This window comes from Coregonus lavaretus (genome assembly GCF_964263955.1).
Source record: "Coregonus lavaretus genome assembly, chromosome: 27".
NCBI lineage: Eukaryota > Metazoa > Chordata > Actinopteri > Salmoniformes > Salmonidae > Coregonus > Coregonus lavaretus.
This window is the reverse complement of record NC_140014.1, coordinates 14341954-14356583: the sequence shown is the minus strand read 5'-3', so window position 1 is coordinate 14356583 and position 14630 is coordinate 14341954. Positions and strand designations below refer to the sequence as shown.

Genomic DNA, 14630 nt, shown 5'->3' with positions numbered 1-14630 from the left:
GAAAGAGACCAACGATAGATAGACCATGCTGAGCATTAAACCTATTTATTCTGTTTTGTCTGCCCCCAGTGGGTTCCTCAGCCAGGGTGTAGAACTACAGAACAGTACAGAGGGGACAGGCACAGCTAGTACAGTACAGCAGCGTATATATATATATATATATAACCCAAAATAACCATATCATCCATTCTGTCTGTTTATCATACATCATCATTACCAATCTGAGGGACAGGTGAGGAGAAAGGGATGCTTACTAAACAATGATATGGCACACAAACACACCCTGCAACCCCCTTTGATTGGATCGTTAAGTCTCAGAATGGACAGTACAGGGGCTGCTAGGTATAGCTGACAGACAGAAAAGTAAAAAGAAACAATAAGTAGGAAGTGACAAAAACAAATGCATATCCAACGCCATACTCCTCTAGCCAGTCATATCCCCTTCAGAAATGCAGACTTAACCATTGATAATTAAGCACTGGATTGAATAAAACCATTAATAACAAATAAAAACATCCTCTCTGTCCCTCCCTCCATCTTTCATTTACAATTAATTTTGTTCAACTGAACACATGAGCCTCCTTCCTCTCATAAAAACGCCCCGTTTCCCTGACCTCTCCTTCCTGTACTGTACATGATAGGAAATATATAGGATTATAGACTTCACCAGTTTACTACCACACTCTCTCACTCCTATCCTGGATGCTAGCAATGAAAGCAGGAACGGAATTTCACACAGGCCATCTAGCTCCCTCTCTTCCTGAGCCTCTTGCTCTCTTCCCCCCCCCACCTCTATCTCTCTCAGTCCTCTCCCTGCAGGGCCTCCACAGCCTCCAGTAGGTGTAGTGCCAGGCTGTACTGGCCGTGGTTCTCAGGTAGGATCTCTATGAGGCGGCTCACCAGCCTACTGGTCTGGCTCAGGGGCACCGACGGGCACCCCAGCTCACTGGGGTCCTGGGGACAACACACACACATAAATAATAACACCATTAGTAACCCACGCAACACTAGGGATGTTGAATTAAGCTAAGAGACAGATGCTTTTAAGCACCTTGAGCCAGTTGTTCTACAGTGGTTCTAACATGTTATAAGGTAACACAGGTTGGTCTCACCATAGCCTTGAGCCAGGTGCAGAGTGTGGGGGGGAGGCGTGCCAGCAGCTCCATGGCAGGCTTAGTCTGGGTCTGGGTGTGGAGCAGGGAGTAGCTCAGCCTCTGGCCTGTTAGAACCAACAGCTGGGAACCCAACACGTCCTTATCCTCCACCTCCAACATCACCTGACAGACAACACACACACACACCAGTTGGCTTCCGATTTTTTTATATACCTTGTGAGTGATCATATTCATTTGATTAATATGTGTGTATAGCGTTACTTGTATTTTGTATTGAGGGACCTGTTGGTGTTTATGACTACCTACTTGCTCTGCCCGGGGGTCCAGGCCCTGGTTGTACAGCTCACACACCAGGTGTCTGCGCAGGATGTCTGGGTTGACTTGCAGCAGGGGCCCCAGGTCCAGACACAGAGAGGGCCACGTCTCGTCCCCTGAATCAAGGTCCGGCCGGGCAGATGCAGGAGCCTCCCCCGTCCCTGCCTCCCTCTGGGTCTTCACCCAGCCTGTCAACACCCTGAGCAGGAACTCCTGTCTAAGGGAGACCAGGCCAGGGTCCATGTCTCCACTGGGCATCAGCTGGATGGACACCAGCTCTCTGAAGAAGGCACTCTTACCCTGGAAGAAGGAAAGACTTGCAGTGAGTATACTGTAGGTGTTATGCATGTGTGTACTTTTTGGTTTACACCACGTGTTTGTCTCACCTTGCTGTCGAACAGGCTGAGTGGTTTGACTCGGAGGCTGAAGGTCATAGCAGCGTGTAGTACAGAGGCCAGGAGACAGTGGTGTTGTACAAGGGGGTAGTGGACTCCCCTCTGCTCCAGGGCTAACTCTGCTATGGAGGCAGGACCCTCCGCTCCCCCCCACACCTCCTCCACACACAGCTCTGGAGGGGTAACCTCTTCTATCCCCGAGTCCGCCTGGAGGAGAGGGGGAAGTGGTTCAGAGTTACCAAGGAAAAGCCTCACTTGAGAGTATCACTATCAAATCAACCAAAGTGGCGTCTATCTGTGCATCTACAAATGCTTTAGTTCAAAAGTAATTTTTCAAAGTCCCTGTGCTGCAGCAATGGTACCAGGGCTCGCAACTAACTTTTTTCCTCCTTAATGAAAACAGACAAACATCCATTACATTATTAATAATAATAATAATAATGTATTAATTGAACATGTTAACCACATGTATACAATATATCTAAGAGAGAACAATGTTATTGTGAACTGGTTACTGAATAAACTTAAGTTAGAGACATTACATTCCACCACCAGCTGCCCCATTAAACAACATAACACAACAATAGCCTATACAATAAAGAACATGTATGTGTTCCCCAGCCTTCACTTTCTCTGCTTCACCCTCCCTCTTCAGTCACTGAAGAATGGTCACCTTTACCTTTTTGAGCACCACCACTTACATAACAGCCAGGGCCTCAAATTTACTTTTTGGTTCACCAGCCACTGTGGCAGGTAGATTTAAAAATCTACCAGCCACTCAGATTTCTTACCAGACAAAATAAAAAAATGTCCAGTAACATTACACCAACAAAACACACAAAAACATGAGCATGCTTTGTAATGTTTCTGAAACAATACATGCATTACTAGTAAGACGTAATTTCATTTCATTTTTTGTGACCTGAGTCTTTGAACAAAAATATCACAGATGAGACAAACATTTTCACCTGCCGCTTTAAAAGGAGGGTACCGTGGTAACGCGACTTGAGTCATGTTTGTGACAGATCGAGAGTGACTAGTATCCGCGTTGTTTCTCTTCCCTAGCTATTGAAACTCAAACATGGAAAAACAACCTAGCTTGTGAACAAAACAATGTAAATAGCCAAGAAGCACAAGGACAAAGTCTTACTTCAGTAGACTCATTTAAAGAAAATTAAACAAACTTTTTTGCCTGTGCCCAGCGCTTCTAAAAATGAATCTGTTACTCAGCTCTTCACGTGCGCACGCACAGCCCCCAGCCATGCAGTGTTGCAGCGCGAGGCAGAAATACTTTGCACATTTTACAGTGTGCATTCAGTTCAGGCCACAGAGATACAACCTTATTCTCTGGAATAACCTTAAGACAATGCAAATGCCACAGCAACTCCCGGCACACGCAACCTCAGATCCTGGCCAGTAGGCTCGCAGACAGGCTGGGAGAGAGTAAAATGTGCATTCTAATAGGCCTATTTGCCCAACATTGTAATGAAATTCTAATATTAAACATTTCCATAACCTAAATAAATATATATGCGAAGTCTAGCCAGCCATATCATTGTTTGAAACCTGGACGTTTTGCTTTTAATAGCCTACAGCCAAAATTAGACCATAGAAAAAGAGTGAGTTCTTTAAGATTTCCTGATATGCCATTGAAACCAGAATTGTTTCTTCTACTGTCCAAAGGCAGTAAGGCACAATCCTATTGTTGCATCTTTAGATATTCCCTCTTTCCAAGTTTCTACCATTAAGTTGTATATCCATCTCTGTCGCATTTTAAAAACTGCTCCCATCAGGTGCACGTTTGAGAATGGTGTTCTCCCGTAATAGCATTTTGGAACATTCACACATATGGCCGAGACGAGTGAACACATTGCTGCGCTTGTAATATGAATTATTCATAGTTTATCAACTTTTAAGCTAAATGTTGTTATCTGTTTGAGCAGCCTCATCTTTGTGTTACATTTTTTTAGTATGGAACCACTGTTGTATGCATTTTAATTGTATGGCCTATCGTCCCCCAACCTTCCCAACGTCTGTTTAGAACCATCCCAGACATATTAATTTTTTTATCGTCCCCGGGACGCCCTTAATTTCAAGCCCTGAATGGTACATCATTACTGTGGCAAACCCTCTTGCAGGGTGGCGTTGACTTACATCCACTTTGCACACAGCACATGCTTTTTACCTGTGCTGCAGCGCAGTTAATTTGCCTAACTGTATGCATCCATCCATCTTTTTTTGTGTACCTCCATCAGAATCTGTAGCAGCTCAGCACAGGAGCCCAGGAATGATGTCATGGCACCGTCTCCCATTCCCACATCCTGAATAAACACAGAAACACCACAAATTGTATATACCGTTATGTACTATGTCTATTCACAGCCCAAGATCAACAAGTTCCAATCAGAGAGGTAGACATGTAGCTGTAAAGCTGAATAGGGCAGTGCTCTGCTCACCCGTCGACACAGGCGGTCTTTAGGGGCCTTCCCAACCTGTGGAGGAGGAAACACAAACAGAGGATGGGTTGGAGCATTATAAAGATAATCATGATCAACGACGTTTCATGCATCAGAACTCTCTCACATACAAACAATCGCTGCTCACCTTCTCCATAAGGAAAGCAGCAGCTGAGAAACGTTTAACGATGAACGTGTTCCACATCATTGAGGAGATGCCTGCAGGAGAAAGAGAGTCGTCTTATAGCACAAACCAAGGGACACACTGCGTGAATATTAAATACGATTCTGTATAGTCTGACCCAGCTGGATGTGAGGACTAGAGACTAGCTTCAGGTGTTCTACTGCACAACACAGATACCTCCCCTCCTACAGAGAGAGAAAGAGAGAACAAAACATTAGATTGTACACCTCAAACTGGGTGTATATAGATGTATACGGATGTGAGTGTATGTGTGTGTATAGATGTGTGAGTGTGTGTGTATAATGTGTATGGATGTGAGTGTCTGTGTGCTGGTACTGTATGGAGCCAAACCTCTGGGTCTTTGTTCCACTGAACTACGTACTCCCAGCAGCAGTGGGCAAAGAGCAGGTCAGGAGAGAGGGAGTCTGGGAATCGCTGACACACAGACACCAGCAGCTCTGGAGGGACACAGAAAACACACTCTTTAATACAACAACAACCACACTTCCTATAGAGGAATCCGTTTAGTGACCACAGGAGTACCCACTCACCTGCTGCCCTATTGAAGTCTGCATCCTTCTGGCTTTTCTCTCCATCCCCCAGCACTGGCTGGGACGGCTGTTCCGTGCTCTGGGCCTCCCCCCTCCTCTGCAGCATGTTCTTCAGCCGCTCAGGGGCCAAGTCCTGCCTGAACACCCACTTAGCCACACTGTCTGCTATACCACCTGAGAGAAAGAATGGGGGGGAAAGAGAGAGAGAGAAAGAAAGGGATCTACTGTTCATGTGATTGGATTGGTGAAAGCAAAGTTTCACTTTACCACTCTCACCAATCCCAAGCCTCTCAGATCTGAGATTCCTTCAAGGATTTAAGTGGCTGCGGATCCAACTTTTCTGGACCTTTCTTCCTGGGGGTTAAAGGTCCTGAAGCTTCTGCGCATGTGTGGGATTCTGTACTTTACACACAGTCTCTGCTCTACTCGTAGAGAACAGGCTACTCTGGCAAATGGCGCTCGTTTAATAGTTACCGGTAGATCAAAGCTGAATCAATGTCTGCAAGATCACAATGACAGTATATAATAGCATAGTATACCGTTATTGTAATGAAGCTGAAATGGTCTAACCACAAGGACACCGTAGTGAAGAAGGCACGACAGCGACTCTTCAACCTCAGGATGCTGAAGAAATTCAGCCTGTCCTCGAGGGCCCTCACAGTGTTCTACTGGAGCGCCATCGAGAGCATATTGTCGGACTGCATCACAGCCCGGTACGGCAACTCCACCACCGTGGACCGCAACGCTCTTCAGAGGGTGATACGTGCAGCCGAACGCACCATTGGGTGCACACTGCCTGCCAACAGGACACCTACAACACCAGGTGTCGCAGGGAGGCCAAGAAGATCAGGGACCCCAGCCACCCAAGCCATGCCCTGTTCTCCCCGCTTCAATCACTCAGACGCGGTCAGTACATGGCAAAAACTCAAAGACTGGCCAATAGTTTCTACCAGGCCTAATCGCCCAACATCAGTGCCCGACCTCACTAATGCTCATGTAGCTGAATGGAAGCAAGTCCCCACAGCAATGTTCCATCATCTAGCGGAAAGCCTTCCCAGAAGATTGGAGGCTGGTATAGCAGCAAAGGGGGGACCAACTCCATATTAATGCCCATGATTTTGGAATGAGATGTTTGACAAGCAGGTGTTCACATACTTTTGGTTACGTATGTGCTTTGATTGAATCGAAACACAGGTATGCTGCAGTTTGTTAACACCATCTGCTCAAAAGTTCACACACATGCGCAGAAAGTGATCCGGATCTTTCCATGGGGTTCTAGGGGGGGTGAGACGGGGACGGATTCGCAGCCACAGCCTTTTTATTTCTTATAGTATTCATCTAGTACCTCGGCCTCCCTCCAGCAGGGCTTTGACTGAGCAGTGTGGTGTGACGCCCCCTGGTGTTCCCTTAAGAGGAGGCATACACAGCAGCGTCTGCAGGGCCAGCACATCCTCCAGCTGTCTCACACACACCGCCCACTGCTCCAGCTCCAACGACACCGCCTCCCACTCCGACTGGAACTGACACACACACACACACAAAGAGAGAGAGAGTCAGTGACGAAGCACACATATCAGTGTGTGTGTGTGTGCGCGTGCGCATGTGTATGTTACCTTGGTATCGGCCAGGCTGGTGATGTTATCCTTGGCAGCGCGGTGAGCCACTATTGCAGCCAGCAGTGCAGCAGCAGCACTGTGGGACTGGACACACGCAGACCGCACCTGCTGCCACCAGGGGGAGACACACTGCATGTCCCATGACTCCTCCACCGCACCTAAGGAGAGGAGGAAGAAACACAGACGTCTACGAAAGTCAATGGGAGTCCACCACAGGAGGCTGCTGAGGGGAGGACGGCTCATAATAATGTCCGGAACGGAACAAATGGGATCAAACACCTGGGAACCATGTGTTGGATACCATTCCACAATTCCGCTCCAGCCATTACCACGAGCCCGTCCTCCCCAATTAAGGAGCCACTAGCCTCCTGTGGACTCCACTACCTATTATCTAACCACAACCCAACTGCTAACTCAATTTTATCACAGCACAGACCACATTACAAAATAAGATGTGCTCACACACCTTTCATGGAGCTGAGGGCAGTGAGGAGTGTGTGTAGGTGTCTGACGGCCTTTGGTTTCTTCAATACTTCCTTCTCTCTGTGCAGCCATACACTCAGCAGCAGAGACTGAGGGAAAGAACACACACACACATACAGACACACACACAGACAGACAACATGGAAGAGTTACATTTCATTCTATTTCAGTCTATACTTCCTCCCATACCCAAATCTCCCCTTCCTTGAATCGGAGGTACGGATAAAAAAATATGGATGGATGCATACAGTTGGGCAGATTGTACTATTTCACTGTAGATCCCCCAGCCCAGCTAAACCTGCCTTAGATAGCTCTTTTGTCCCACCCCCCTCCACTGTACTCCTATCCTTCCATATCATTTTCTGTACATAATGCCCTGAATCTATTCTACAACGCCCGGAAACCTGCCCCTTTTTTTCTCTGTACCCAACGCACTAGAAGACCAGTACTTAAATACTTTAGCCATATCCTTATTCTACTCCTCCTCTGTTCCTCTGGTGATGTAGAGGTTAACCCAGGCCCTGTAGCCCCCAGTATCACTCCTACTCCCCAGGCGTTATCATTTGTTGACTTCTGTAATCGTAAAAGCCTTGGTTTCTTGCACGTTAATATCCGAAGCCTCCTTCCTAAGTTTGAGTTATTCACTGCGCTAGCACACTCCGCCAACCCTGATGTTCTAGCAGTGTCTGAATCCTGGCTTAAGAAGGCCACCAAAAATGCAGAAATGTCCATCCCCAACTACAACATTTTCCGTCTCGATAGAACTGCCAAAGGGGGTGGGGTTGCAATCTACTGTAGAGATAGCCTGCAGAGCTCTATCGTACTATCCAGGTCTGTGCCCAAACAGTTTGAGCTTCTACTTCTAAAAATCCACCTTTCCAGAAATAAGTCTCTCACTGTTGCCGCTTGCTACAGACCCCCCTCAGCCCCGAGCTGTGCCCTGGACACCATATGTGAACTGATTGCCCCCCATCTATCCTCAGAGTTCATACTGCTTGGTGACCTAAACTGGGATATGCTTAACACCCCGGCCAACCTACAATCTAAACTAGATGCCCTCAATCTCATACAAATTATCAACGAACATACCAGGTACAACCCTAAATCTGTAAACATGGGCATTCTCATAGATATCATCCTGACAAATTTACCCTCTAAATACACCTCCGCTGTCTTCAACCAGGATCTCAGCGATCACTGCCTTATTGCCTGCGTCCGTAATGGGTCCGCGATCAAACAACCACCCCTCATCACTGTCAAACGCTCCCTAAAACACTTTAGCGAGCAGGCCTTTCTAATTGACCTGTCCCGGGTATCCTGGATGGATATTGACCTCATTCCGTCAGTAGAGGATGCCTGGTTGTTCTTTGAAAGTGCTTTCCTCTCAATCTTAAATAAGCATGCCCCATTCAAAAAATTCAGAACTAAGAACAGATATAGCCCCTGGTTCTCCTCAGACTTGACTGCCCTTGACCAGCACAAAAACATCCTGTGGCATACTGCATTAGCATCGAACAGCCCCCGCGATATGCAACTTTTTAGGGAAGTCAGGAACCAATATACACAATCAGTTAAGAAAGCAAAGGCTAGCTTTTTCAAACAGCAATTTGCATCCTGTAGCACTAACTCCAAAAAGTTTTGGGACACTGTAAAGTCCATGGAAAATAAGAGCACCTCCTCCCAACTGCCCACTGCACTGAGGCTAGGAAACACTGTCACCACCAATAAATCTACAATAATCGAGAATTTCAACAAGCATTTTGCTACGGCTGGCCATGCTTTCCAACTGGCTACCACTACCCCGGCCACCAGCTCTGCACCCTCCGCTGCAACTTGCCCATGCCCCCCCCGCTTCTCCTTCACACAAATTCAGACGGCTGATGTTCTGAAAGAGCTAAAAAATCTGGACCCCTACAAATCAGCTGGGCTAGACAATCTGGACCCTTTCTTTCTAAAATTAGCCGCCGAAATTGTCGCAACCCCTATTACTAGCCTGTTCAACCTCTCTTTCGTAACGTCTGAGATCCCCAGAGATTGGAAAGCTGCCGCGGTCATCCCCCTCTTCAAAGGGGTTGACACTCTAGATCCTAACTGTTATAGACCTATATCCATCCTGCCCTGCCTTTCGAAAGTATTTGAAAGCCAAGTTAACAAACAGATCACCGACCATTTCGAATCCCACAGTACCTTCTCCGCTATGCAATCCGGTTTCCGAGCTGGTCACGGGTGCACCTCAGCCACGCTCAAGGTCCTAAACGATATTATAAACGCGATCGATAAAAGACAGTACTGCGCAACAATCTTCATCGACCTGGCCAAGGCTTTCGACTCTGTCAACCACCGCATTCTTATTGGCAGACTAAATAGCCTTGGTTTCTCTAATGACTGCCTCGCCTGGTTCACCACTATTTCTCAGATAGAGTTCAATGTGTCAAATCGGAGGGCCTGTTGTCTGGACCTCTGGCCGTCTCTATGGGCGTGCCACAGGATTCAATTCTCGGGCCGACTCTATTCTCTGTGTATATCAATGATGTCGCTCTTGCTGCTGGTGACGCTCGGATCCACCTCTATGCGGACGACACCATTTTGTATACATCTGGCCCTTCATTGGACACTGTGTTAACAAACCTCCAAACAAGCTTCAATGCCATACAACACTCCTTCCGTAGCCTCCAACTGCTCTTAAACACTAGTAAAACTAAATGCATGCTCTTCAACCGAACGCTGCTTGCACCCGCCCACCCGACTAGAATCACTACTCTCGGCGGGTCTGACCTAGAGTATGTGGACAACTATAAATACCTAGGTGTCTGGTTAGACTGTAAACTCTCCTTCCAGACTCACATTAAGCATCTCCAATCCAAAGTTAGATCTAGAATCGGCTTCCTATTTCACAACAAAGCCTCCTCCACTCATGCTGCCAAACATGCTCTCGTAAAACTGACTATCCTACCGATCCTTGACTTCGGCGATGTCATTTACAAAATAGCCTCCAACACCCTACTCAGCAAATAGGATGTAGTCTATCACAGTGCCATCCGTTTTGTCACCAAAGCCCCATATACTACCCACCATTGTGACCTGTACGCTCTTGTTGGCTGGCCCTCACTACATATTCATCGCCAAACCCACTGGCTCCAGGTCATCTATAAATCACTGCTAGGCAAATCCCCATATTATCTTAGCTCACTGGTCACCATAGCAACACCCACCCGTAGTCTGCGCTCCAGCAGGTATATCTCACTGGTCATCCCCAAAGCCAACACCTCCTTTGGCCGCCATTCCTTCCAGTTCTCTGCTGCCAATGACTGGAACGAACTGCAAAAATCTCTGAAGCTGGAGACTCTTATCTCCATCACTAACTTTAAGCATCAGTTGTCAGAGCATCTTACCGATCACTGCACCTGTACACAGCCTTTCTGAAATTAGCCCACCCAACTACCTCATCCCCATATTGTTATTTATTTTGCTAATTTGCACCCCAGTATCTCTATTTGCATATCATCTCTTGCACATCTATCATTCCAGTATTATACGAAATTGTAACTATTTTGCACTATGGCCTATTTATTACCTTACCTCCATAACTTACTACATTCGTACACACTGTATATATATTTTCTGTTGTATTTTTGACTTTATGTTTTGTTTACCCCATATGTAACTCTGTGTTGTTGTTTTTATCGCACTGCTTTGCTTTATCTTGGCCAGGTCGCAGTTGTAAATGAGAACTTGTTCTCAACTGGCTTACCCGGTTAAATAAAGGTGAAATAAATAAAATATTAAACGTTTTCCCTGCGCTGCAGCACTGGTAAAAAGCATGTGCTGCATGCAAAATGGATATTAGTGCACGTCACACTCCCATCCTCTTGCCATACCACTCTCCTTCCTCTCCTCACCAGTAAATGCTGTGGGCTGATGCCGGTCTCCTGGAGTGTGTCACAGACTTTCTGTAGAGGGCTCTCTCCTGTCAGACAGCCCCAGAACAGAAAGCTCCCTACAGGGAAAACAACACACAGTCTTACCCCTTATACACATAGGTTTCAAGTTTCAAGTTTTTAATGTCGCGTGCACAAGTACACATTATGCCATGGAGCGAAGGGAAAATGTAGCAGTTTTAAAGCAAATTTCCTGCAATTTTACACATTTTCAAGTTTTCAATGTCACGTGCACAAGTACAGTGAAATGGCTTTCTTGCAAGCTCTAAACCCAACAATGCAGTAATCAATAACAATGTAATACTAGAAATAACATAAGGTAGAACAAAAACACACGAGAAATAAAATAAGAACACGAGAAAGTAAGAATACTATATACAGGCTCAGTCAGTTCCAGTATCATATTTCCAATGTGCAGGGATACTGGAGTGATAGAGGTAGATTTGTATAGGGGTAATGTGACTAATTGTGTTTGTGTGTGTGTGTGCGCGCGTTCAACCTACCCAGTTGTGTCCAGTCTGTGTCGGGCCCTGGGACCACCCTGATCTCCTCTCCATCACACTCCATCTGGGACAGAAAGCTGCGTACAGGAAGTGATCCGTCAGGGGAGTCCTGGGCGAATGAGACGGAGGGGCGGGAGCCGGAGGTGAGCTCTGTGTAGCGCTGCAGGATGAGGGAGACGCGAGCCAGCTCCTCCTCTACTCCTGCAACCTCTGTCTGGATAGGAGGAAGCAGTGGAGGAGGAAGAGAAGAGAAGAGAAGAGAAGAGAAGAGAAGAGAAGAGAAGAGAAGAGAAGAGAAGAGAAGAGAAGAGAAGAGAAGAGAAGAGAAGAGAAGAGAAGAGAAGAGAAGAGAAGAGAAGAGAAGAGAAGAGAAGAGAAGAGAAGAGAAGAGAAGAGAAGAGAAGAGAAGAGAAGGAGAAGAGAAGAGAAGAGAAGAGAAGAGAAGAGAAAGAAGAGAAGAGTAGTTCAAAATTCCAAATTGGTAAATGTTGTTGGCAACTCAGCCTGCTGTTTACTGTTCTGAATGTAGCTAGTTTATTCAGTGTCAGAATGCTGTACTCACAGGTTTAGTGTGTGTGTGTGTGTGTTTGTGTTTGTATGTACTGTATATGTGTGTGTGGGTTGGTTCTTCTATCCTTGTGGGGACCTTTGGGGACATTTCCCATATCCTCATGAGGACAAAGGCTATTTTACGTTTAGGGGTTAGGTTTAGGGTTAGAATTAGGGTAAGGGGTTATTGATTAGATTTAGAGTTATGGTAAGGGAAAATGTGATTTTGAATGGAAATTAATTTTAGGGCCCACGAGGATAGATGAACAAAACGTGTGTGTGTGCGTGGTGGTTCTGCACTCACAGGCTTAGTGTGTGTGTCTGTGCTAGCCTCCACAGTAGAGTGCAGCTGTTGGATGTCGGTGTAGAGCTGGAGCAGTTTCAGCTGGGAGGAACACAACTGGAGCAATGCTTCATCTACCGCCTCAGGGTCTGCAGGGACAACACACAGGCAACACACAGGCATTCACAAACACAGAAGCATTAAGACACATATTTGTACAAAAACATGGTTTTGATATTCATTCTCAATAAATATCCAGAAATGCACGGTACCTTTCCCCCTGAGACTGGCAGTAAGACTCGGGTGATGTTGGTCAGACAGGAGACTGGAGCATTCTTATTGGCTAGCAGAGACTCCAGGGCCTAAAGTGCAGGACAGAAAGCAGAAAGTAATAAGGAAGGACATTCCCTGGGTGTGCTGACCCCCCTCTGTGTCTGAGTGTCTGTGTGTGTGTGTGTGTGTGTTCGTTGACCTGTTTCTTAATAGCAGGGTGTTTGATGTCCAGCAGTACACTCTGGGCCTCACTCTCCAGGATATCTGAGGAGAGAAGGTCAAAGGTAAGAAAGAGCTCTTCTTGTTTGCCCTGTTCAAATACTTCTGGAAAGGGACACTCTCATCTTTTCATTTTCCCCGTCCATCTCTGTCGTACCTGCTTCCACCTCTCTGTTCTTCAGTAGTGTGGTCAGTCTCTTCAGCAGGTGCATGTCCTTTGCTCTCTCACTCTTCTTATCACTGAAACAGGAGTCAACACTGTTACTGCACTGCAGCATTTTGCGTGTGTATTTTTGTCATGTATGACTATCGAGAGACCATAGTGTTCGAAAATAACTTGTCACATGAAAATAATTGTAACCCTGATATGAAGTATGTGTATGTACTCACCTGAGGGCCAGATGGAAGGGGACAGTGATAGTGCGTAGTACTCCAGTAGCAGGGTCGAACAGACACACCTGCTGTGTGTGAGCTGCCAGCCCTGACTGGTCACACTGTTCACCCCCCATCAGCCGGTAGCCTGCATACAGCAACCTGATACATTCACACAGGAGAGAAGGTAATGGTTACTGGTTAGAATGGTGCAAATGCTTTAATCAGAAATGTGTGTGTGTGCCTGTGTACCTGCAGTGTTTCCCGACAGTGAAGGCTCCTACTCGGGGGGCCCTGCTGTGTGCCCCACACCTCCAGGATGCCTCTCCTGGGGGCGTAGATGACCAGGAACTGAGCGTGGCGCCGTGGGAGGGGCGCAGACGGGGAAGACTCGCCCCGCCCCTCAGACACCTGCACCCAACCCAGCTGGGCATCCCGGTAGCCTGGGGCAGGGAACACTCAGAATTAGATTATAACTAGATATATAACCAGGGCCTTTTTCCAAATCAATGAAAACTAAACCCTACAAAATGTTTCCTGTCTTTATAATAAACCAGAAAATTCAGTTACTGTTGAGTGTTAAAGGGAAACTCTATTTTTATCTCTCTCACCCTTCCACATGCGGATGGCGATGCTCTCCCCACGTCGAGCAGCATGACCCTGCCAAAGTCGTCCGTGACCCAGCCAGAGTGTTACAGGGGGACAGACAGATGGACTCCCATGACGCCGCGAGTCTGGGAGACCAAACCTGGGGACGGGACACAAGAGGAAGGACAGGGTGAGGTTGGGTGAGGCAATCACTTCAGTTAGAAATGTAAACCAGGCAAAATTGATTCATTTGCAAGTGAAAGTGGTAAGGTAACTTGGCAAATTGACTGTGTGTCAGAGTGTATGTGCAGAAGAAACCATTTCCTAGTTCTTCTAATAAGAGGGAAGTGTTGGTCACCTGACTGCCAGGGGCGTGGCCGGTTCCACCTTGGGCTTCTGTTTCTGAGTTGGCTCTTCCTCATTCTGTTTCTTCCAGCCCAGCCACCCACTGAGAGAGAGAGAGAGAGAGAGAGAGAGAGAGAGAGAGAGAGAGAGAGAGAGAGAGAGAGAGAGAGAGAGAGAGAGAGAGAGAGAGAGAGAGAGAGAGAGAGAGAGAGAGAGAGAGAGAGGAGAGAGAGAGAGAGAGAGAGAGAGAGAGAGAGAGAGAGAGAGAGAGAGAGAGAGAGAGAGAGAGGCAGTGCAGAAGAAGGAGTGAGAAGAGACGGAATGGAAAGGAGAGGAAAAATACAGAGCAAACCAAATGCATAGCTGGAGCCCTGAGCTGGAGAAAATCTTAGATATTTAACTCATAGTTATAAGCAGAATCATAGCGCGCAACCCCTGTGAGGGT

The 14630-nt window shown here is 46.8% G+C and overlaps 1 pseudogene across 1 annotated transcript in view; it reads right to left on the bottom strand.

The window, feature by feature from the left end:
* Window positions 1-29: 29 nt before the first annotated feature.
* Window positions 30-14630, bottom strand: part of LOC311102571 (rab3 GTPase-activating protein non-catalytic subunit-like) — a 26468-nt pseudogene continuing 11867 nt past the window's right edge. The window contains exons 3-25 of the transcript XR_014615773.1: window positions 14199-14288; window positions 13864-14000; window positions 13505-13695; window positions 13271-13414; window positions 13038-13120; window positions 12861-12925; window positions 12661-12750; window positions 12410-12537; window positions 11557-11770; window positions 11015-11112; window positions 7099-7204; window positions 6630-6790; window positions 6362-6536; window positions 5017-5190; window positions 4817-4923; window positions 4584-4650; window positions 4430-4500; window positions 4282-4317; window positions 4072-4146; window positions 1817-2032; window positions 1422-1730; window positions 1113-1277; window positions 30-954 (exon numbers count right to left, since the gene is read on the bottom strand). The product of XR_014615773.1 is annotated as a rab3 GTPase-activating protein non-catalytic subunit-like (transcript). The remainder of the gene's footprint in view (window positions 955-1112; window positions 1278-1421; window positions 1731-1816; window positions 2033-4071; window positions 4147-4281; window positions 4318-4429; window positions 4501-4583; window positions 4651-4816; window positions 4924-5016; window positions 5191-6361; window positions 6537-6629; window positions 6791-7098; window positions 7205-11014; window positions 11113-11556; window positions 11771-12409; window positions 12538-12660; window positions 12751-12860; window positions 12926-13037; window positions 13121-13270; window positions 13415-13504; window positions 13696-13863; window positions 14001-14198; window positions 14289-14630) is intronic.